The sequence below is a fragment of the Anser anser genome, assembly GCF_964211835.1.
Source record: "Anser anser genome assembly, chromosome: 16".
Classification (NCBI taxonomy): domain Eukaryota; kingdom Metazoa; phylum Chordata; class Aves; order Anseriformes; family Anatidae; genus Anser; species Anser anser.
The window spans coordinates 11655467-11680460 of NC_139737.1; the positions used below are offsets into that span (position 1 = coordinate 11655467).

Consider the following 24994-nt stretch of genomic DNA (forward strand, 5'->3'; position numbering starts at 1 on the left):
TTTCGCATGGGCAATAAGCTCACAGCTGAACGGTATCTCCACACACGGTGTTACCACATCCTCGCACATCCTATGTGACGAAGTGCTGAGGTTTGTCTGTCGGACGAAGCCGCTGCGCTGCATTCCCAGGCGGCTGCCGCTGAGTTCCCAGCCTCGATTCCTGGTTATTAAAAATAAAAAATCCACACATCTCTCTCCCAAGCATTTCTAATTTCAGTTCTTCTCTGGATTTGGAGACCTCTCTGTTCATCATATTAATTTTTCCTGTGAATCTTACCGCCATGTAACCTTTTTATTAGGACAGGAAGGTAATGCACATTTACTTGTTAAAATGTACACCTGAGCATTGACAATTGCCTATGTTTAAAAAGATAGTTGAAAACTCATGAAAATCAATGACACTAATGAGAAAGAGGCCCCTCTATTATTATGCCCCTGCCTCACTGTAAATAATTGACTGGAGTTACTTTTATTATTACTATTATTATTATTACTACTACTATTATTAGCCCTAACAAGAAGTTTAAAGCATGTTGATGAGAAAAAGAAAAAGCAGCTTTACCCAACTAATTAAAGGCTTAAATAAAAAATAAACAAAGGGAGTCTTCCTGATTTTAGCAAAGTCCTGCCTTTTTCCAAGCACTTAAAAGCAAGACTGACAGCTTTATAGATAGGGGAATGGGCAGATAAGATAAACATGCACAATACAAACTTGTCCAAAGCTTTTACAGTCTTTCTCTGCACCACTTCCAGCTCATTAAATTACAGTATTACTATAGATTTGCAGCAAAATTATCTTTTATCTCAGCTTCTTTTAAAGCTATTTGGCATTTGCTAGTATTTTCTATTATAAATCTAATTGCAGATTCCAAACAGACAAGGGCTCATTAAGCCTTAATTATGCACATGTTGTTTTCAACAAACATTTTCATTTGGACTGCTGTGTGCTGTAATTGTTCAGAAGGCACCGCAACCGCCGATCGCATACTTGCTTGGGGATGGCAAAAGCTACTTCAAGCGGGTCAGGGCTCGGCCGAACCAACAGCCTCAACCTGTGGAGCTGGGGCCGAGCTGCTCTCGGGAGGGCTGCGGGTCCCCGCACCGGCACCTGCCCGCTGGGGGCCTCCCCAGGCCTGGCGGGCACAGCACAGCTGAAGGGCAGCAGGGGTGGGGGCATGGTTTGGGATGGGGTCACGGTTTGGGATGGGGGCACGGTCACCCTTCACAGAACCACGGGATGGCTGAGTGGGAAGGGACCTCTGGGTGCACCCGGTCCAAGCCGTGCTCCAGCAGGGCCACCCCAAGCAGGGGCCCTAGCCCCACATCCAGGGGGCTGCTGGAGGTCTCTGAGGAGGGGACTCCAGCACCTCTCGGGGAGGCCTGTGCCAGGGCTGTAGCACCCACACAGCCCAGCAGCAATTCTGGTGCTCAGAGGGAACCTCCTGGCCTCCATTTTGTGCCCACTGCCTCCGGGCCCGGCCCTGGCGCTACTGAATGGAGCCCGGCTCCACCCCTGTGCTCTCCCTACAGGCAGTTATGGACGTTGACGACATCCCCCTGAGCCTCCTCTTTTCTAGGCCAAGAAGTGCCAGCTCTCTCAGCCTCTCCTCGCAGGAGAGGTGCTCCAGTTCATTCATTATCTTCAGGACTCTCTCCACTATGTCCAGGTTTCCCTTGTACTGGGGGGGCCAGAACTGGGCACAGGACCCCAGGTGCTGAGAGGAGGGGAAGGATCACTCCTCACAGCTTTCTTGCGGTGCTTTCCCTAATGCAGCCGAGAACACCGTTACCCTTCTTAGGCCAACATGTTCGACTCAGTGTCCACCATGACTTCCAGGTCCTTTCCTGTAGGGCTGCTGCCAAGCTGGGTGTCCCCCAGCACATCCTGATAACTGGGGTTGTTCCTCTCTGGGTTTTCTGGATATCAAAACCACCATGATGTGCAATCAGAAGGCTTGCCTTTGGCCAGGGGAAGTGAGGCTTCTGCTTGGGGACCTGCGGATGCCGCCATCTCAGGGAGCATCTCTGCGTTGTCTGCCTGACCACTTCTCTCCTGCCCACACCAACCCTAGGCCCTCACGCAGTCACACCCAGTAGCACAGCCATGAGCACCACAGGACAAATGCATTTCACTCCATCCAAAACTACACTGAGGGTGGAGGGTGGCCCTTCTCATTTCTTCTTGGAGCCACCGTTTCTTATTTTCTGAAATAAGAAGTAACCCACACGAACAGCGGAGCTTTTATTAGAACTACAGGCTTCCTTTGAGCAGCATGAAACCTGCGTGCACTCAGACTGCAGCGGCAGGTGGTGCAGGATGACAGCATCAGGGTCCTCAGTCCTCCAAGCCTTGGACCTCCCACCCTCACCTGGCCCCTGGCCATGGTGCCCCAGTTAGCAGAACACGTCTCTGCCCCATCCCATCTCCAGTAGGCATGATCACTGCATGCAAACCCCATCAGCCAGCCTTCCCTAAGCCTCTTTATGGGATGAAAAAGTTCCTTTTGGTTAATAATTCCATGACAATTAAGGGTTAGGGCTCCACAGGTAGGTTGGAGGTGGTGCTTGCTGCTGAACCCAGGAGTTTCTGTCAGGTTTTAGCTGGAAACAGCAAAGTGCAATGCTGATTGCATTATCATCTTCTAGCCTAAAATCCTGCCTGTGGGACATACAATATACTATCCCAGGAGAAGAGAGATGGCCAGAAAAGGTCCAGTTACACTAAGAAATTTGTAACCACCTTCATCACATTTCTTCCGCTCTTCTCAGTTTAGGAGATGACAAATTTTCTATGTCCCAAAGGCTCATGTTGCACTGTTAGAAGGAAAATTTGCCAGAGTAAGCACAAAATCTAACGGCCTTGCTCTCGAAAAAGACAACTTTTCAAGCAATAGTTTGACCTAGAAAGGTTTTCTAGGTTATTTTGACTTGGCATGTATATGGCTGACCTACTAAATCTAACACAATAAAATTACAGAGTTCATTTCAGCCAGTCAGTGTCAGACCATTCATAAGTTCAGATGCAATATTTACAAACCTGCTATTCATATATTCACAAATAAAAAGTCTTGCTAGGATCCTTCTGGCAGGGGAACATTTGCCCTGTTCAACATTAACTCACGCTGACAAAGGGAAAATGTAAAAGCTGCCTTGATGAGCTGAGCTCCCACCTTTGCCTCTCCTCACACAGCCCTCACCCTCAAATCCCGCAGGATTTATGGCTGCTCTGCCCCTTCTCTGTACAGAAATTCCCGCCAGATGGCTTTGCCATGGGGTGGGGAACCCAGGGAGTCCAGGCACTGGCTGTTAAGGGAAGGACTGGGGGAGGTATTATGGAGCACTGCTCTTCATGTGAATGGGGCTCTTCCTGCGCTGGGTCCTCTGCCTCCTGCAGAGGAGCAAATGGCATGTGAAGGACCAAAGTGACCCCAAGGGCCAAATCCTGGCCAGCATCCCACCTTGCCAGGATGCACTTCCCCCAGGCACACTGGAGGGGTGCTGTGCAGTGACCCACTAGTGGTTTCCCTCCAGAAAAGCACACATCCAGCCCCAGAACGGATCCTGCCCCTGCAAAGGGAGGCTGCAAGGCCAGGTGTGGTTAAGGGTGGCAGGAGCTGGATACGCAGCCCCAGTGCCTGCCTCCCAGTCTGCCCCATTCGCACCAGCTGGGCAGAGCAGCGGTTGCTGTCCCATCACTGGTAGCTTCACGGCACCACTGCACCCCAGCCGTACACCAGGAGTGCACCAAGGGACGATCCCCTCTGGAACCAGGTCATGCTCTCATTTTTGAGACCTAATCCTAACTGCTGGTCAAAACCAGCACAGCCAGGCAAACTGCATGGAGCACAAACAACATTGGCTGCAATCTTTTCCTGAGCTACAGGATTGGGAATGCAGCCCCCAAGGCACATCCAGCCTAGGAAGGCTGGACCCACCAAACAAAGAGCAAACAAGAGCAGTGATCCATACATGTGACCACAAAGCAGGGCCTTTCAAAAGAAGTTGGTCAAGGCACAGGTAGAGGATGTTGGAAAAGCATTTTTTTGTTCCTCATGCAGCAGTGCAGGAGTATGGTACTACTACACATGCCTCCTCACAAGCATTTGAATGCAAAGGTAGAACCATGCCAATGGCAATGACCAGCAGAGCTGCACCTACTTCTGCTGCTTCCCAGCTCCTTGGGATGCCCACCAAGGGTAAAAGATGGTGGGTACCACCTTGCAGGCTTCCCCAGAGGTGCTGTGCTCCTTCTGCAGCAGGGAAGGATGAGCTAAAGGAATGGATCATGACATTTCACCTCCAGACCCAGGGCGTTAATGAGATGATGATCAAACGTTCAGCTTGGATGCTTCCCCAAATCCTCTTCAAAACAGGTGTTTCCAGAGACTGGGACCCTACTGTCTCAGTGAGACACCTAAAAATTACCTTTGCCTACAAACTCCGTTATTCTTTCATGCTTTCTCCAAAACCATTTACTGGGAGAGAGTGATTTCCACTGAACACTCTGCATCCCAATTCTGGAAGTCATGCCAAGGCATCAGGCCCTCCAGTGGTTATATTTCAGCTGCATCTCTCTAAGAGATGTATTTTTCCACTTGCAAATTTTTCACAACTTTCAAGAGAAAGAAGCCTCCTTGTTCTGGATGTGCAGGGAGCAGCAGGAATTGTGCCAGTGCCAAGCACTACAACAGCCACAGACTGCATGGGTTAAACTCCACGACATTGACCAAGATTTTCTTTGAGTTCGTATTATAAAGATTTAAGCATCCTGGAGAGGTGAAAACACTTAATTTGTGCTGCCTGGCCATAATCTCTTGTTTCCCTCAGTTCCTCTGCAATTCTCTAAAGCTGCATGTACAGCACCTTCTCCACCTCCTAATTATAGGCTCCATTGTGCCTCATAATATAGCCCTGGCGAGGCTGCAGGGCAGTTATGTACAGCCAGACCGTGTTACACTGTTGACTACAAAAACAGATGAATTAATCACCTCCACTAGTCGGTGAGTGGGACTGGACACTTGTGTGCTCACTGGAAAGCAAAACAAGTTTGGTTCCTTTAGAAAAAACATAATGAATCTCCCAAACAGCAGAAAGCTCATAGTTTCTATTTCTTGAAAAATAGTGTTGTTGTTTTTCCTAAAATGCATGTATAAAGCTTTGCAAGTCACAGTGGAAACAACACACAGCCTGGTCAGATCAGAAGGACGCTGCGAGTGCTGACGCAGACAACCCCAAGCAAGCACTTTATGTGCAAATCGCATTTACCTTTGATGCCCGATGGGGCTGGAGTTTCATCTGTCGTGGAAACACTGACTGCAGGCAGCGCAGAAACCAGCACTTTGCTCAGCAGCATCTCTTCCCTCCATCCATCTCTTGGGTCTCAGAGCAGCCAGGGACACCCTGCCCACCGACCTCCCCCAGCCCTGCATGACACCCAAGCGCATTTAATTGTTTCCCCCTGGACCCAGAAGCTTGGCTCACTTTCTCCCTCCTGGTGGGTTTCTGCTGTCCCAGCACTGCGAGCAAGAGGAAGGGGCAGCCCTGCACAGCCCCAGGGTGCTGAGTTCCCACCACCCACCCCAAACATCCCATCAGGACAAGACTTAGGGAAGCGTTTCGTCAGCTTCATCACATGCTACCCCTAACGCATGCCACAGAGATCATTTTTAACTTTCCCTCTCCGAGCACTCGAGCTATGAGTCAACGCACCAACTGCAGCATCTCTGGTGCAAGGCACATCCCGGAGCTGAGCCCTGCTCAGAACCCCACAGAGCACAACCTCAGCCCGGAGAAGGGAGCTCGTGCTGCGACAGCTGTGCCAGGAGCAGGGGAGCAGCAGGGCTGGAAGCAGGGCGATGCAGAAGTGCAGCCGGGTGCGCTGGAGCCCCTGTGTCAGCAACAGGCACTGAGCAAGGTCTCAGTCTGCACAACTCGTAGATGATCTCAAGCGACAGCGAAAGAAAGGGGGACAACGCATCCGGCCACACGGGGAGGTCAGCCCGGCTGCCCCCGGTGAAGGCGAGCCCTGCTTTGTCCAGGCTGCAGCTACGTGAGGGTGAGCCAGCTCACATTGGCACGGATGCTCTAAACTGAATTCCAAATTTCATGCAAATGCGGTTATTCTGCGAGGAACTGACTTAAATGAACATAACACTGATTTCAGCCACGTGAAGAGTTCCCGTAAGGAGCTGTGCTTCGGTTTAACCTACACGGGGTTTATGTGTGTGTGGTGCTGTACACTGACCTGCTGCTGAGGAGAGCCAAAGAGCCTTCCAAGACTAAGCAAGCTGCTCATTTTTCAAGACAGGAATAATTAACAACACACCAACACAAGCATTTAACCAGGGCTCCTGTTGCTTAATATCTTTATTAATGAACTGGAAACTAGGCTGCATAGGGAAGGAAACAAAGTTTGCAGATGAAAAGAACATTATTTAGGTTAATTACAAAGGAGGAAGTCTTGGGAATTGCAGAGCCACCTAACCGAGCAGAAGGCAGCATCAGAGCAGGAGAAACCCTAAGATGACAAATGCACGCAGGAAGGAGCTGTTTGAAATCCTTCTAGACTTCAGCAGGTTTTGAATTAACTGAACATTAAGCAGTAAGACCAACTATCATGTCAACCACCCCAAGCAAACCTCTACTGAAAGCACGGCAATAGCAAAATGATAGAGTGCAAAAATAACAGGCCAGAAAATAACAGAGAAAACACTGTAATGTTGTTATCCAAACTGTCAGCCCAAGCTTGCTCCAGGTACTGAATTCAGCACTGCGCACCCCTTCTTAGAGACGAGAGATGGGGAAACAAGGGGAGGAAAATGGGAAACAGAGGCTCTGGGGCAGCAGAGGGCACCTGATGCAGGATGCTCCTGCCCTGCAGGGGCATGTGGCCAGGAAGGACAGCTTGCCTGGGGAGCAGCTGCTCCCGTCTTGCCCAAAACGGACTCATTTAGAGGACATCGGCTTCCCCTGATGTGAAATGGGGACAAGGAGGCTCCTCTACGGCACAGCCGTTTAGGTGCCTCACGATGCTCCTGCTGAAAGGAGAAACCCTCTGCAGACAAACTGGTGTCCTGCAATTTCGCTTTCGTACCGTCAAATAACAAGTTGTGTAATGCAGACACAGCTCCCACTTGGGGCTGGGTCAGAGACACGATTCATAGTGAAACAAATCAAGGTTTTGATCACTGAAAACAGAATTTCACAACAGGATAAAAAATAGATACAGATCTCAAAGCAGAAGGTAATACTTATAGGAAAACAAAAGGGGACAAATTCACCTCGTGCTTTAGATTCATACCAATGAGGTCTCACTCCTCCTCCCCCCCGCCCCAAAAAAAAAAAGACAAAAAACACAGTGTTTTCAAGACATTTTGAGGCACTGACTCTCATTTGAGCCAAGCAGCATGAGAAACCTGCCTTTAGTTCAGGTTGTTCTGGGGGCTTTGTCTCCACAGCCATTTCCTGCACTTCAAGGAGACAAAGCTCTTCCTGCGCGCCCAGCCATGCTGCGCCTTGGCTGAAAGCTCCCCCGGACCAGGGAGCCCATATAACCCCTGGTGAGGATTCTGCACAGAGCTGGCTGCAGCACAGGGATGCTGTCACCGAGTGACAACCCGTCCCCAAGCTCCTCTGACCCTGCAACCTGGCTTGGTTAGGGTCTTCCTCCTCCAGCTTGTTGAGCATCACCATCAGCATTCCTGGCCAAAGGCCGCTCACTGCAGAGAAAGACCCTCCCAACTTCCCACTTTCTAACAGACAAAAACACCGGTGGGAGGGAAGGAAGGAAGGAAAGAGGATGCAGAAGGCCACAGAGCAGCAAATGCCCAACAAGGAGACACGAAATCCCAGCACCCTGGCTGCTCGCCTGCCCCAGGTGTGTGGTGACAGGGACCATGGAGCTGCCACGTGTCGTTTTGGGCTTTGTGATCGTGACACAGCGACTGCGGTTGCACCAACAGCACACGAAAGCTGGCCAGAAAAGCTGGGCGCATCGCGCGATTCTTTGGCTTTCAGAGCATCATCCACCACCGGTGGAGCAACTAGCAGCAGAAACGCTCTCCACCAAAAGGGGTGGCCAAACTGCTTGCCAAGACCCCCTGCACGGCAGCTGCCCCACCACTGCCCCAGCTGGTGGGATGGGATGGGACAGAGCTCCACGCTCCCCGGTGCTGTACTCAAGCGACCACGGTCCTCAGCTGCTGCTCCCTCCTCAGACGCATCCAGCACTGAGCGATGCTTGGCCAGGCTCGTGCAACCCACCAGGATGAGGAAGAAGAGCTAAGCTATAGCAAAGACAGGATAGTAGGAAAAATAACCAACCAACCCAGAGATTTTGACCATTTTGGACAGGTTTTCTTCCCCCCCATTCTCCATGACATCTCCTCCAGCTCCACCCCAACAACGTGCACAAAACAGGGACATCACAGCAGGGCTCCATGCATGTGGAGAATGCACAACCGAGGGGCAGGAGGAAAGGAGCTGAACAACAGCTCCACGAAGCCCAGGGCTGCTCGCTAATGCTTGCACAGCATCCAGGCAAAACCTTCCTTTGCATACACACCGCCACAATTTTAGCAGGTTCCTACCAACTTTGGGCCCAAATTTCCATTAAGCAGTTACTTGAACATTTTTTTTAACAGACTTTTCTGTTTGAAGACGAAACCTGCAAAACAACAAAAACAACAGCAACCACAAAAAAGAAAAACAACAGCAGCACACGAACGAAGCAGCCCCAAGCCAAGAGGCTGCTCAGCTCTGCAGCAGGTGAAAGCGAAGCCCATGTTTCCAAAAAAACCCTGTCATTCAAATGCTATTTGAAAGTGAATGAAAATGCCAACCAATCAACTCCACGGCAGGATTCAAAGAACAATATATCCAAACCTCAGCACTGCGGCCAAGAATATATTTGCAATGCAGGAACACTACAGCAGCAGCAACAGAAGCCGTTTGCAAGAGTAAATGAGGTTATTTTGGCAGCAGAGCGGATGTAGCAAACAAGCCACTTTAACTGAATATGGTAAACAGAGATGGAGTGATTATAGCAAGAATGAATGTAATAGGGTTCCGAGTTGCTTTGAATTGCCTTGACTGACCACAATATCTGATAAAACCAATGGAAAAAGTTTTGGTTTCCTCTTGCATATAATTGATTATCTTGCTGAGATCTACTGTTTTATACACACACACACACACACGCAGCCCTCTGAAATTCAGTTACTTGGCAATGCTGCCAGAAATAACCCAGAGCAGGAACAGTTAGATGGTATTTATTTTTGGCTGGGGGGCACAGGCTCCAGGAGTGAGAGAGGATGCAAAGCCCTCTCCCGAAATAAACACCTGGGGGGTTGCTGTTAGCGGCTGAGATGTAACTGCTCTGATCCACGGGCAGCCACGCAGCTCCTCACCCGCTTTTAAGGCAGGGAGGGAATAATCCCGGGGGGAGAGCGTGCTGCGTGCCATTAATCCAAACTACCTCAGGGCTCTCTCCCTTGAGAAAGAAATGCTAGCTTTGATTAATAAAAAAAAAAAAAAAAGATGCAAATGTCCCATTGGAAGTTCCCCAGCGCTGATGGGGTGTGGAAGGAAAGGGCCCTGCTGCAGTCCCACGCATGGGAAGGGCTGCGGGACCGGAGATCAGGGCAGGTCTGGGAGCAAGAGGATCAGCAGAGAGGGCAGGAGGCAACAGGAGAGGACAGGAGCAACAGGCCCCTGCTTTTCCCTGCCTGCTGTCCCGCTCCTCCTGCACGGGCTCCTGCGAGCGAGCACGGGGCCAAGGGAGTTTTGCAACGGGGGATAGGGGGGCCTGAAGGGGGCATGGGGACCATCCCCATCCTCCCTGTGCACATAGCCTTCAGTCACGGAGAAACGGGGGATCCTGAAAAGGCATCTTCAGCCAAGACCCCATCTGTGGCTCTGGGCAAAGCCGCCCTGGAGCCCCCTCCCCAGCCCCGACAGCTGGGGCGTGCGGCAGCTCCCTGCCGGCAGCGGGACGGAGCCGAATATCCACGCAAACGAGCTTCCCGCCTGCAATTAATTTACTTACTGAAATAGCACTCAGCCAAACCTGTGATTAATATTTCCTCCCCAGGCTCCTAACATGACAAAACAATAATTAATGAAATAGGAAAGCGAACTGGAGTTACAGTAAGCGTAGAAGTGCTGTTGTTCCTTTCATCTGCCCTTCTCTTTACCCCTCCTGGCCGAGTTCTGTGTTCACAGCTCCCAGCCCCGCTTCCCATGGCAAAGCCCTGACCATGGGGCTGAGTTTTGGGCACCCAACACATTCCATTTACATAAATCATAACCCAGAGAAAGATTTACAAGTGTAAGAGCAGGGGCAGCTCGCAACGTGCATGCGAGTCCATGCTTTTTGGTACTGCATCTGTCCATGCAGCTTAGCGATTAAAAACAATAAAACAACGGAAAAGCAGGTGGGAGGTCCAATCCTGAATACCCTGTGCAGAGGCGAGTGCAGACCAGGGCAGCAATCCTACCTCACAGACGTGCTCAGAAGGGATGTCGGGAAATACATACACAGCTGGTTGACGGGGAAAAAAATATCGCTTCTACCTAAAAATATAAGGTCGTTTCAAATTGTGGTTATAGAGCAAACGTTTAAATAAATCACTGCTTAAATTTTGCAATGGACAGTTTTTCCTTTTTATCTGCACCTCTAAGGCACGTTGTTTCTACCATCAGAAAACCCAGTAAGGAAGGCTGACCAGAGCTAAAATGTTGAAGTTATACATACATTCACACAGACACACACACACAAATCCAAACCCACGCTTTTTATATATACACATAGATACGTAAGTGTATGTGTGCACACACACACACGTGTATGCAGACGAGCACAGAGTCTCCCTTCAGCCCGATTCCATCCACTGGAGCCAGCCACACATCCTGGCGGAGCAGCCCCTGCTGCACGGGAGACACCCACCAGAAACCTGGGAGAAATGAGCTGTCGGGAAGATTAAACACAATTTTGAAGAGTCTTCCACAGCTCCTCTCTTTCTCCCCCCACCCCCTGTAATTAACACAGCCTTTGGACAGGCATAACCCATACTTGACTCATGCGAATAAAAGCATCTGCTGATGCACGTTCTCCTCCGTGACGGCTGTGCGAGGCGGGGGACATGTCACTGTGACAGCTTGTTCTTCCACTAATGACTCCAAGATCAATGGCACAGACGATGGAGAAGTAAGTGATTTAATTTTCCCATCAGCAGATTACACAGGTACACAAAGCAGTCCCTGTCAAAGAAGCACGTTACCTTCATTCCTCCCACCCTTCAGCAGAAGCACGATCCTACTGCCTTGCCCATTTTTCATTCCTGCATCCCCTCTGAGACCCTGACCACGTGAAAGGCCTCACAGGATGCTTGCTTTTATTTAGAAAAGTTAAAGTTTACGGAGTGTTTTTCCTTGCTAGAAGGAAATCTAAGCACTGATAATTGCCCAGATTTGCAAAACATTCAGGAGAGGAACATAGGGAAACAGGAGGAGGAAGACAAAAAACTTCAGAAAAACCTGGAGCAACTATATCTGACACATGCACCGGGTCCTGGGGAGGAGGAGAAGCAAACTTAATAATCAGATGAAAAAAGCAGAATTAACTGTGTAGGACTGCAGCAGAGAGCCTAGAGAGAAGCAGGACACCAGCAGGTAGGGCTTCACTCCCTGCCCTTTGTGGGACACTTCAGGGCTTTAATTTCATTGAAGGGGCAGCAGCAAGGTGAAGAACACCTTAGGGCTTCCCACCGCCTGAAGACTCTGCTCATCCTCTGAGGGCTTTTTGAAGGCCTCATCCAGGAACTGATTCAGCTGAAAGCATCGGCTTCAGCAACCAACCCTTCCAGTCAGCACCGATTTCTACTCGGCATTGGGTTTGGAGATTTTTCAAGCTTGGTAATGAACGCACACTTAAAAGTCAGTTTTCTCCATCCTCAAGAGTCTCACGAGTTACTGCACCTCTTACTTGAATTCATGTATGACTTGCGTTTCCAGACATTATGTAATGAGGTTTTTGTGGTCCATAGAGCTTTCTTACTGATTCTCTTGTTGATGCAACCAACAGCAGCAACTACACGCAAAAACATTTTTAGAAAAGCTCTCAGTGTTTTACCCTGTACACTCCAAAACCCATCACATCAAACACACAACCCCCCTGCTATCTTAACTCGTAAAGGTAAAAAACAATCCGAACACAATGGGCTCGCGTTCTGGTGGGCCCGAAGCATACGAAGGGTGTTAGCATTGCTTCTCACACCCCTCTCAGACTGAGCTTTTACAGCACCCATCGCCGTTCTGATGGAGAAGTTGTGGCAGCTCTCACTGGCCCCAGGAAGGTGATGGGCTACCAAAGGGTCCTGCGACGGTTGGAGGTCGCGAGGAGCAAGGAGGAACCACTTTGCACCCAGAGCTCTCCAGCAGCACAGCTCCGTGGCAGACAGGAGCTCCACGGCAGCCTGGGCTCCCCAGAAAGCAGGAACTCATTTGCTCCGCTTTTAGCTGCTGTTTCTCAGAAAGCATCTACGGCTCAGGGAAAGTATACACGACTCAAAACTTTCCTTGAGTCTACCGGGTCACAAAAGAGGAAAACACAGGCACAAAAATAGGAGGTGACGTGCAAGTATTTATTTATCGACAGTTTGGCCAATCTGTCCCTGTGCAACGAACACTTGGCTCCCGTGGATTTCTACATGGGCCCTTTGGAAACCAGCATCTGACACATGGAGACGCCTGGGTTCGTTTGGTCATGTCAAAACTGCACTGAAATTTCTGCATCGAAACCAATTAATTTAAAATTTCTGGTGACATTTCTACCCAGCAGGCTGGTTTTACCTACGCTACAGTACACGGCTTGAGGGAGGTTGCTTTTTTTTGTGCTAGCAGTAAAAAGGACCCGGTTTTCATAAATACCGAAAGTCTAAGCTCCGCTGAGGTCAACAAGCACAACCGAAGTTCCCAATATCCAGGGAAGATGACTAGAAAAAAAGCCTACAGCCTGCTCTCAGCTTCCCCACTTAACTTCCAGGCACAAAAAAATGTAGATTTAAGTCAACCATGCATCCACAACAATTTGCGGATCTGATTAACTACCACTGAGGCCTATTAGTGCCTAAATACCATTACGAATCAAATGCTTAGGCAAAGGCTATGAACTGTGAATATGAAATGGGAGGCTAGTATGGCAATTTTGGCCAACTGCAGACACACAGCCCTGGGACAGACACAAAGAGAAGAGCTCCCACCCCCTCGAGGAGTCACCAGGCTCATCACCTCATCCTGCCCCATCCAGACCAGTTGCTGTTCTGTCTCCTGACCTCCCTTTCAACTGGGCAAAATCAGCTCTTAAATAAAGGAAAATTGTAGATTTGTTGAAATAACATCTTGCACCCATCTCTGCCGGAAGGAGCAAGGCAGCAAATGGTTTTTTGGTGAAAATGGAACGCAGCCTCTCTGCCAGCCCGGGCCGTGATGGCTCTAACCAGCGTGGTCGGTGTCAGGCAATAAATCAGGTGCCCTTTAGCTCCGCAGCGGAGCTGTGCACACACCACGGCACCGAAAGCAGGACCTATTACCAATATTTTTACTGACAGGTGATAAATCACACGCCCTTTAACTTCTATGTACCAGTTGCAAATTTAGTTAATTAGAAATTCATGCTCACTTCTTTTCATGTATTATTTCCTGCTCGATTTACATGACCTGTCGTTATTTGAATACTTGCTGGGATTAAGGCTCTCGTGTGCCGAGCGAGCGTGAGTGCGAAGCACAGAACTTCGCTGCAGAGCACCACGACCTCTAGTGCTCTGCAGTCTGGAGAAATTATCAGCAGCGTAAAGTGTAGCAGCGATGAAGAGTGACCGAAATGTTTCATGGGCATGCGATGGGAAAGTGGACCCCCGCCAGCGAGCCCAGCAGGGATGGCTTGCAAACATAAACCCGCTGTTACCACTGGGACCCTTTGCTGAAAGTGTAAAAAAGTACAGACAACTTCCTCAGGCATGCAGAAACATAGTTTTTGGATCTTCTATTCCATTACAAATACATTTAAAAGCTCTTTTGCAATTGTTTCCGTAGGTCTTTCACTAAGCTCTGGGCAAGGCCAGCCTCTCAGAGCACCAAAGCTCTCTCATGGTGCCCTCTGGCACCCGACACCCATCACGCTGGGCACCAGGCCACCCAACCCATCCCAGCCACCCTGCTTTACAAAGTCCATACCAGAATTTACTTTTCTCCTCATTTTGGCAAACTATACCCGCTCTCACTTCCAATGACTTTGTCCATATTTTTCTGAGGACGTTTTTGGGCTACTGATAGAATTTTCAGCTCTTGTACAAAAGGGCATTTGTTAAAATATTCCCTGACTGCAGAAAATTCATAACAAATACAGAAACCCAGTCATAATCACGGTAATTTTTTAGCGCTCCTCTCCCAGACAGAATTATCAGCAAAAGCGGGGCCCTGTTATCTTCAGGAGCGGTATATGATACGTTCATTTTTTCCCCTCTATAAACTTCAATTATTAATGATGGAAATTTTTCCCTGCCTATTCTTCCCTTGGCTGGAAAAACAGCCATTAGTGACATTTGCTGATTTAAATCTAATCCTCCTCATCTGCATGTCGACAAGGCTCTGTTTGACTCTACCCATTGATCCAGCCGGGAAAGGGTACTCTATAACTTAATCTGATGTCAAACCATGATGCGTCCTGTAGGAAATCGGTGCTGTAGATCTCCGTGCTATAAATATGTCACCAGAATTAACTGGAAGCACTAATAGGTCACTCAATGAGCTCCGCAGTGCAGGCAGGGCACCGCGAGGCTGCTGTCTAGGTACCAGTGATTGATGACACCAAAAATGAGCCAGAACAGAGGGCTGTCAGCCAGCCTGGAGACAAGGGGCTCGCCAACATGCTTTGTTCGCCACGTGCACTGGGTCCTATCCCACCTCTGGTGCTTCTCAAACATTTTGTGCACTTAAAAATACCAAATAAATCCTACTAACAATAAAATCTTAGAAAATCAGTAGGCTCTCTTCCAGCTCTCCCATCCTGCAGGGTTGCCCCCCCCCCCCCCCCACTGCCTTTGGGGAGCTGGTAGAGCCAAAGGAGAAATCCTGGAGTCTTGCCGCAGGCAGAAATCCCCTCGGAGGATATCAGGTGCCCGCACAGGGATGGCGTCAGGTCCTAAAGACACAGCCCGCATTGTTCCAGGGATGGATGTGACCACACCTGCCTCTCTCTGAGCTGGTTTCTGCACACTGAGCTCCAGCCACACTGCGCCCAGCCCAGGCAGGAGCTCTCACCTGCTAACAGCATACACCCGTCCTGCTTAGGTCAGCCCCATGACCGTCACTGTTGGGTCGCTGCTCCTGGCCAAGGTGGCCAAACCAGGCTGTCCTGGAGCTCTCCAAGAAAGGCCATGGGGTGCGACCATGCAGGGATGCTGGGGCCCCTGGGGATGGCCGCCACAGCCTGCAGGGACCTGGCTCAACAGGTCTGGAGATGCTCTACCTTGCCCAGTGTGAGCCGGGATGCAGTGCAGAGCTGCTGTCACCCCCCTTCTCAGGGGTGACGTGGCTGCACCATCCACTTTATCTCTGTCAAAAGGCCACCAACAGCCCCCTGGAATGACACCTGTTCTCACTTCCCTGCAGCTGCATCCCAGAGCGGCTCAAACGTCTTTCCACTGCGGTCCTTTTCAAACTGATGATGTTGCTTTTGGTGCCATGTCCCCATCCTGGCCTGGCTTCGGCTCAGGGTGACCACATCCAGCCTGCTCCAGCCACTGGGTTGCCATTTCATGGCTTGAAACCTTCTGAGTGAAAGGTTCCCCCAGCCCCGTGACAATTGTAACCATCTGGGGGAAAAAAAACAGCACAACACTGTTTTCCTTCACTCACGAACCTCGCACTCAATCCAAACCCTGGGCGAGCACCGGGCTCAGCCCCTGGGGCCTGCCAGCCCCGCGCACAGGGAGCGGCCTGCAACCTTCTGCCCGGCCGCCGCCCGGCAGTGTCTCTTCACTCGCTCCACAGCTTCATTCTCTGGCTAGGAGGCAACTCAGACCAAGCTGGCATTATTTTCAGCCATGAGAGTGCGAAACTTCACCCTTTATAGCTCATGTTGAGGTGTATCACCAGGGATGGGAGAGGCAAGGCTCCAACCACAAGCATGCACAAGCATGGAGGAGCCAGGTCTCCCTTGCAGCTCCAGTTATCCTCACAGAAGTCAGAGCCCACGAGCAGACCTCAGAGTCACCAGGACTGCCAAACCCAAAGTCAGCCTGACCCCCCCAGCTCTCCTGGATGAGCAGGGCTCCTTCTCAGGGCTATTTTTATGGCTATAAATTATTTGTGCCGGATGCCTACAAAAGGGAGATGTTGAGTCAGTTCCTCCACTCAGGCGAGTGCAATCAGAGCCACCTTCAGAAAGGGTCTCTGAGATCTTTTTGCACCTCATGAGCTGGGCCTCCTCATTAAAAACATATAAGTCCAAAAGTGTTTCAAGAAACATCAGAGAACCGAAATTCATTCAGATTTAAAACCTGACCAGAAATCACTGGATTGAGCAGCAAACATGTGACAGCAGCATTCAGACTTGAATTTACTGGAACCTCGCCCATTTTAGAGGGCTCAAAACCGTAACAGCTCTTTGGTAATCTATCATCCTTAACGCCACGACCGGGGGCTATCCTCAGCGCTGCTGTCGCAGGCGCAGTTATCGTGCTGCGCTGCCGGCGATGCTGGGGGAGCCAGGTGTTCACTAATCCCCAACCACGGAGAACATTATAATTGTTAGCGCTGTGATGATAGCGAGCGATTTTAACAGGCAGCTGGTATTAACAGACTCACCTCCACCAGAGGAGCCGGCAGCACCTTCAACAGAAACTGGATTTGTCCTCTATTTACCTGAGCAGATGTTCACTGTGATGCTTCCAGAATCCTGGAGCTGGATATTTGTCAGCATTAATGGGATTTTCAGGAGCTAGTTTGCTTTAGGAGCTCATTTTCTCGTTCAAATTGTAACCATCACCATTTCTGTTTTGTGTTGCCTCTCTCACTCATGATTATCTTCCAGAGTGCTCACTTTTCTCTGGGTCACTGAGCGGGGATCTGTTCTAATTACCGTCAGCTTAGCTTTTGTGTGGCATCCCGTCACACCAGGCTGCATAAATAAGCCATGCATTTGCTCTTTGTAGTCTTTGCTAACCAAGACAGAGCCCAGCTCTTGTCACCCAGCCGACCGGCTTGTGCCACGAGCTCACCTGAAACAAAACCCCGGGGAGGAAGCACCACGGCCTGGAAGAGCTCCCATGCTCGCCAGGTCCAGCACCATTTCATTCTTCAGTTTATTATTCATCTCTGCTTGGAAAAGGATGCACTGCCTCTGCTAAAACTCCCTGATGCCGACACTGATCGGCCAGCCCGAGGGGATGAAGTCACGCTAATGTTGATCACGGGGCAGCAGTCACTCGAGAGGCTTGCTAAATTAACAGTATCACTGCAAAAAAAATCTTATGCCTCATGGAAAGGCTTAAATCAACACTGAAACGCTGCCCTCCCAGCCCCATGCTGGTCCTGAGCCACGTGCCATACACAGAGGTATAAAAGCTAATTGTCTTTAAAGCCTCAGATCCTCCCTGACTGGGAATTCACAGCCCCTTCCGATCAGAGCTTGCATTTAGCTCGTTGCGCTCCCGAGATCGCTATCAAAGAGGAAGACAGTGGTTACGGGACACGACAGAACTGCAGGATAGAGATCTGCACGTGACAGCTTCAAGTGTTTTGGGCGTGCAGCGGCTGAAACAATGCGGGTGCTGCCATCCATTCCCTTTTCAGGGAGCATCCTTCCAGCCTCAACAAGCAGGAAAGGAACTACAAGAGCACTACGTGCTTCTGGATCACAGCTGAGAGGGCACCAAGCGCGAACCAGGGCTAATGCCTCAACACATCAGAGAGCTACTGAGAACTAAGATGTGCCACTATCCCAGGAAGAGGAGAAAGACCAGCTCAGGTAACTTTTAAGCAGACACAGCTCCTGAGGCCAGGGGATGAGCAGTTCGTGAGCGATCAAAGCGATCAGAGCTGTGTCGGCCAGACACAGACATCGGTGGCCGCGAGGAAGATGGGACCCAGCCAAGGCAGGAAGGTCAAATATTTGGTGAGCAAGACAAGGATGGGCATACAGGTAATGTGATGGTCACACACATGCTGTACCATTGCTTTTCTTTGACGTGTCTTTTTGCTCTAATAAATGGTATTTCCATAAAGAGAAGCTTCCTGGTGACTGTAAAGGCAGTCACAGGAACAGAACTGCTGCTTTGAGCCAGTTCAGACCCTCCATAGTTGTCAGTGATGACCCCCAGCCATGAGCTTGCCTGGGGCACCCAGCAGCCACACACCTCTGACCAGAGGCCAGTAAGGGCCACGGAAGCGGTGAGGTGCAGCAGGAACCTTAACAAATTTTAAAAATGGTACCCTACAAGACTGTAATTTTTTTTTTTTTTTTTACTAAAACTAACTATTTTCTTCTCTCCTTTCCAGGAAGTGACTCTGCTGTCATCCCTCCTGGTGTAGTTCAGGACTGCTGTCAGGACACAGAGCAGTGCTTGAGGCTGCTCATTCATGTTGGCTTCGAGGTCCTTCTTGCAAGCACTTGGAGTGAGCATTCATTTATTCAGCTGCTAAGCAGTTACCCGAAAACCAAAAATTAACCAAGTCAAGCTGCTTGCAAACAACCAACAGGTTGGGATTCAGGCACATAAAGCTACTCCTTAAACAATGTCTCCAGGCAAGCACATTCAGCAAAACGCAACAGCATCAGCACGCAATTTGTGAACAGACAGAAGGATCACAGTCACACAGGAGCTTCATTCACAATTACAGACTTGGCCCGTGCTCCTGGCACACAAACTGCCTGCAACTCAGCGTGTCCTTCAGCTGACATCTGCTGCTACTCTGATGCACAAGGACTTTCAGTTTGTATCAAGTGAGAACTGTGGCTGAAAACCTTAAAGAATAAGCTACTTGCAGAGGGGCCACATAATTCAAGAGAATCTTATCTGAAGGACTTTGTCTTTACATTCTTATCAGAAGTGTTATCCCATTCATCTGATAACATGTAGATACGATTCTTCGTAAAGAGATGCCAGTGACAACAGGAGCTGGGATCTCTTAAGGGTGAGAGCAAACTGAGCCAACAGAAGGTGTTCACCTGACCTTTAGCAAGAGGGCAGGACGGAGAAGACACCCTGCTGCGTTCAAACTACAGAGGTGGGCTCCGTGGCACTGCTCCAGCAAGACACACTATCGGAAACACAAAGATGGGGCGGAAGCATGATATCAGCAGCACTTCCAACAGCCTGACACGTGGCTTCTCTCTGAGCGTACTTCATTGCCAGTCATGAGTCATGACTAACGCTGAGCACATCCTCAACAGAATAAGGCCAAGGCAAAAACCACAACCAAGCGTCAGAAGCATTAAACTAAGAATCATTTCGCCTTCAGCTGTTGGCAATGCTGGAATGAAAGTTTAGACAGGGCTTACATGTTTTTAATCTGTGTCTCATTACCCTGGTAGTTGGTGCTATGGCTTAAGGACTGTGCGAGGCTATGGAGAACCAAGTCTTCTTGTACGAAGGGCAACCCCAGCCAGGATATTGCTGTCATGAATCAGCAAAAGCTGCTAGGCCCCTTTCTCTACAAGATCTATGCTTGCAGTGGGGCAAAAGGTGAAGAGCATCCCCTTGTTACCATGATTTAATAGCAGAATATTCAAGAAACTATGTATCTCCCACTTACCTACTAGAGGACTTGATTTGCTTTCCTATGCTCTAGGATTTACTCTCAAAACCCACATGCCGACTTAGCCAAGCAGTCACATCATTCTAGTTTAATGTAATCCTGTGCTAGAGGATTTGCTGTACCTGGTCAGGCCAATTAACTCAATGCCTTTCTTTTGGAAATAACCATTGTGCTGTGAAGCTTCAAAAGAAACTCATATCACCCCAACAGCAGAAGCCATGACGTCTGGATAATGATACAAATTAAAAGCCCATACTGCCTGGAACCGCAACCAGCTGAAACAACACGGGGGAATCGGCTCGGACAATACTGCTGCTTCGTGCTACTCGTCCCCAGCCAGCACAGCACATAAGCAGTCATGATCAACAAGCACGGAGGTAAAGAAAAAGGAAGGAAATAAAATATTAGTAGAAGTGTTCAATATGATGACCAAAAATAAAGTCCAAGCCCATGTATCGGATACTATTTTGCATCTTTACATTGAGTGTAGGTACATCTCTCTTCAGCCTTAAGGGGCTGAGCACCTATTTATCCCTCAGCAGATACGCCAGGGGACTGGCAGCACCTTACGCTGGGAAAACCCAGCCCAGCCAACTCGGTACAGCAGCCTGCAGCCCTCACCCACGTCACGTCCATCGGTCAGCACGAACACCAGACCTGGGTGTGTTCCGGCACTGCTGTCGGAAGGAGCTACACCAGAAGAAAGGCTTCTGGAGCCCTGTAACGTCCTTGCTGGGGGGCGCAGCCAGAGCTGGCGTGGGTTCGGAGCACGCTGGCTTACGCCGAGCATGAATACGGCTGCTAACAGCAAGAGCCAGGAAGAGCAAAGTCACAAACCGGCCAGAAATATTCTGGCTGCTTTCATGTAGGGAAAATAGAAAAAGAAAAAATGGAAAACAAAACCAGAAACGGTTCATCAGATAGTAATAGCTAGCTAAAAACAAAAACCACAGTCACTTAAGGCTCGCGCACAGCGATGTTTCTGGGGCACTCACCTCCTGTTTTTGTTTCAATTAAGACAAAAGCAGGGCTGTGTGTTTTTTTTTTCTTCCTTTTTTTATTTAAAAGAAGAAAAAAAAACAACCAACAGAGAACGAACTACTAACCATCACCAAAGGCCAAACCAGGCCCCAAGCCCAGCAGTGGGTGGGCAGCCTGCACCCAGCAGATGCAGCCACCCATAGGAGCTTTACTGGGCTCACTGGGAGGCCTTTCTGATGTGTGCAACCCACCAATTCACTTCCACAGCTCTCCCCAAACCACATTCAACTTTGCTTTCATCGCATCCAGGTCCCTTCTTCCCTGCTGGAGGAGACCCCTAAGACCCGCACTCCTCCTACATGGTTTCATCCCCTTCATCCTGATTTCGCCATGGTCACATTGATGCTGCTCAATGCCCACACAGCAGCTGGACCAGAAGCACCAGGGTTTATTCTTGTTTGGGAAGGGGGAACCAACATCCCACATACTTTGCAGGAAGAAAAGGAGAAACAGGATGGGTGAGATCCAAGCTTCTCAACTGGACACCTGCAGCTCCAAGGGGAGAATTGCTCTTATTTGCAAGTTGGTGTTAAATAGTCTCTGTTGAATAAAAAAAAACACCTTATGTGCATTCTGCTTCATCTTTAGTTCTACCTGACAAAGCCTTGGTCTGCTGGGTCTTGGGGCAGAAAATCAGAACTGGAAGAAAGACTGAGAAAAAAGCAGAAGAGGGATGAGCTGAGCACTACTAAGCAGCAACGCAATGAGTCTGAAATGAAAGCAAGCATGGTTTCTTGCCCCAGCCCTCCAGGTCTCCGTTCATCATCATCTTCACCACTTTGCTTACAGCTTCATGACACCGACAAGGACAAGAGTGGAGTGGGAACAGTGCTGTATTTTGGGGCATTTGAAGACCAGCAGCATCGGTGGGGCAGCACAGTGACAGACACAGCCACATTCCCTCTGCTGCAGGGACATCCCGGTCATCAGCACACAGCAGTCTTCCTTACCCAGGTGCTGTCCTACACCCAACACGCATCCTGGGACGTCTCATAGCCCACTGCATCTTCTGCCCTCCTCCATCCATGCCCAAAGCATCCATGCCTGGAAGCATCCGGTTCTGCCTTCCATCAGAGGCAGGGATTTAACAGAGTTATCCTAAGCTGCACCAAACTACAGCTACATTCAAATCCCAGAAATTCCCCAGGTTCTGCATCTTAACCTCACTTCATTTTACATCAAAATGTGGCCTTTCTTATACATCCCACCTGAAAAATAATGAGAGAGAGAGAGAGAGAGAGAGGCAGCCAGAGAATGAAGCCTTCCTTCCTCCTCCCCGTCAATATTTTATCACAGCAAACACCTGCCATGCAAACAGCCCTGGGAGAAACAGAAGGTTCGTGGAACTGCCTCAACTGCAACACAGACACCACAGGAAACAAAACAACCTGCACAAGCAGAAGAGCCACGCTGCAGCACAGCCCACAGAGCACATGTTTGTGAGCTTCGGAGGGAGATGAGACAAATTCTGCTTTTTTTGCTGACAAGGGGGTACGACTGCTTTGTCCCCACTGATTTTGGTTATGACTTCTTCAAAGGGGCTTGCAAGCAGTGGAAAATCTTCTCCAGATAGGCTCAGCTTTGGGGGTGAACGCACTAGTCAAAGGCAGAAAAGTCACTGTCTGCAATGAGTCACGAAACTTGCAGGTTTGGCACTAGGAACCTCCCTCTGAAAGCACCAGGATTCACAGCGAGATGCTGTATGGGGACAAAAGACATCAAAGAACAAGCAACACGGAGAGCGATTCATGCTTTCCTCTGAAAGATTCAGACTGCAGGAGCTGATCAATCCCCCCTGTCCAGCCAGGCAGCACTCAAAAAAATTACTAAGTGCAAGTTTTACTGAGTCTGATCCGTGTGGGAAACTTTCCCACCACTGCATCTCACCTGTGAAACACCAGGGGTCCTGGGAAGCGGCTGTGCTGCTGCCGGGATGACACCTCTGGGAAGTCACCGCTTGTTTATTATAGAGCACGCAGGGATCAGAGAGACTGAAGGTTATTATTTCTATTTGAGATGTGATTTCAGACTGTGAGGACAATTTTAGAGTGCAGAAGCCTGAAATAACTCCATAGGCCAAATGTATGACTTGTAACAGAACTATCACACTCACTTGTCATTTTACTAAAGACCCACACGACCCCATGACTTATACATGCACCGGAGGTGTCAGTCCCGGGAGCTGAAAGCATCAGTGCCGGAGAGGCCGGTGTTCATTTTGTCTCAGTAGGGTTTTTAAGCCAGCAGAAGCCATGGTGGGACAGCTCTTCTCCGCAGCCACATGCCACCGGCTGGCTGCTGGAGCCGTGCTGGGTCAGCCCCAGGAAGAGGGCAGCACCACGCAATGCACAGCACCTCCAGAGGGTGCTGGATGCTCCAGGGCCCACGTGCGACCAGGGAGACCGTCGCGTAGTGCACGTCTTGTACATCATCATCTCCTGGGCAGGAAGCTGCGCAGCACCTCGCTTCGTGGCACCCATCTCTGCTGGCTTTTTTCCCTCCCCTTGCAACCATCCACCTCGATCCTCTTCCCCCGGCCTCTCCCCGTGGCCAGTGCATGGGAAAAATACCCACCTTGAATGGGTATGGAAAGGCAGGACAAATACCAGGCCGTGTTTTTTTGATGCGCTACACACTCGGCGGTGCTGATAGGAGCTTGAAAGACCGTGGCACATTCTGGGTAGAGACATGCCCTTTTCTGGAAACTGGATTTGTAAATCTCAGGACACAGCCTTGTGTCACACCTGGAGCAATGTCACTTGGGCTTGTGCAGGGACAACACATGCAGGTGCCCACGGTGCTGGCTCATATGGAAGGACCTTTTTGGGTCCACCATGGGAATAAGAAAAAGTCCCTCTTGGTTAACACTATTTTATCATGTCTATAAAAAAAAATTACCAAACATGAAATTGCCGTCACTGACTGCATGAAGTCCATCTGCTGCAGGAATCGCCACTGATTACCGATAGGTAACGCGCCCCCTCCCCTCTCCTGCTCATAAAACAGCCCCTTCGCTGCGAGATCTCTCCCCAGCACACGCAGCATGGGGATAAGACCAAGCTGTACTATATAGGAAATATTGAGAAATCCAGTCTTGTTGGTGGAGGGATCCTTTCTAAGCATGAAAACCACACAGCCATGATTGATGGAGCAGCTACACTTTCAAACACTTAGCTCACGCAGACAATCCCAAAAGCCAGGAACAGAGCCCATAAGTGAGCACGTACAACCGTCTGCAGAGACAAGGGTTAACAATCTTATCTGGGGTCACCAGAAGAAATTCCAAGTAAAACCCACAGCACGCAGATTTCCTGCTTTCTAACCCAATGCCCTATTTATACCTCTCTTTCTTCACAATGCCAGTGACAGCTTTTTCCTCGCTTACAGGCATGTTTCCTGCTTCTTGAGTTGTGACTTTCATTTGTAGCTCATTTCCATAACCTCAGAAATAGAGTTTCAATGGAAGTGTTAAATGTACTGATAAATTCTTCTCGAATCTTAAAGCTATTGGCAGAGAGAATGGGGGCAATTTACCCTGTATCAGCCAATTGAAAATTATATATTTCAAAATCCTTTACCCGAACGCAGCAAGGTTTATCTCTGGCTGATAAGGTAATGCCTTAGCTGCTGGTGAGACAAATAACAGAGCCAATTTCCAAAACACAAAGTCCCCAGTAGGATGGCAAATAGGCTCATCTGTGCCCAGTGACCTTCACGGTCTTCATGGTTAATCGCGGAGTGCAGGCACTAACTCCATGATCGCACACGAGCACTGCCCCAGAGCAGCACCTAGCCATCCCTCACCGCTGTCTTCTCCATCCCCACCTTGCTGGGATGAACGAAGCATTTTTCTGCACGTCGCTTGCATATTTACCAGGAGTAAAGCACAGTCCTGCTGCACGCCACAACCCCTATTCCCCATTAAAAAGAGCAAAAGAGAGGAAAAAGAAAGAGAAAGAGAAAAAAGACGGTCTCATCCAGTCCTTCTCCCTGCCAGAGCATCCTCAGAAACCCTGCCTGAGCACACTGCACTAAATAATTAGGACACATGGGGGGACTAAAAGTAAAGAAAGAATAAAGCAGAGATTTGCTGCAACATTTCCACTTCGATGGAGTTGGAAACAAGACACAAGTT

The 24994-nt window shown here is 49.5% G+C and overlaps 1 protein-coding gene and 1 long non-coding RNA gene across 3 annotated transcripts in view; one reads left to right on the forward strand and one right to left on the reverse strand.

Annotated features, from left to right (window-relative positions):
- TOX2 (TOX high mobility group box family member 2) overlaps positions 1-24994 on the reverse strand; it is a 135540-nt gene that overhangs the window by 85094 nt on the left and 25452 nt on the right. The window lies entirely within an intron of this gene.
- LOC310882589 lies at positions 1947-24349 on the forward strand. The gene is made up of 2 exons (XR_014573036.1): positions 1947-18028; positions 18559-24349. It is a non-coding gene; the product is annotated as an uncharacterized lncRNA (long non-coding RNA).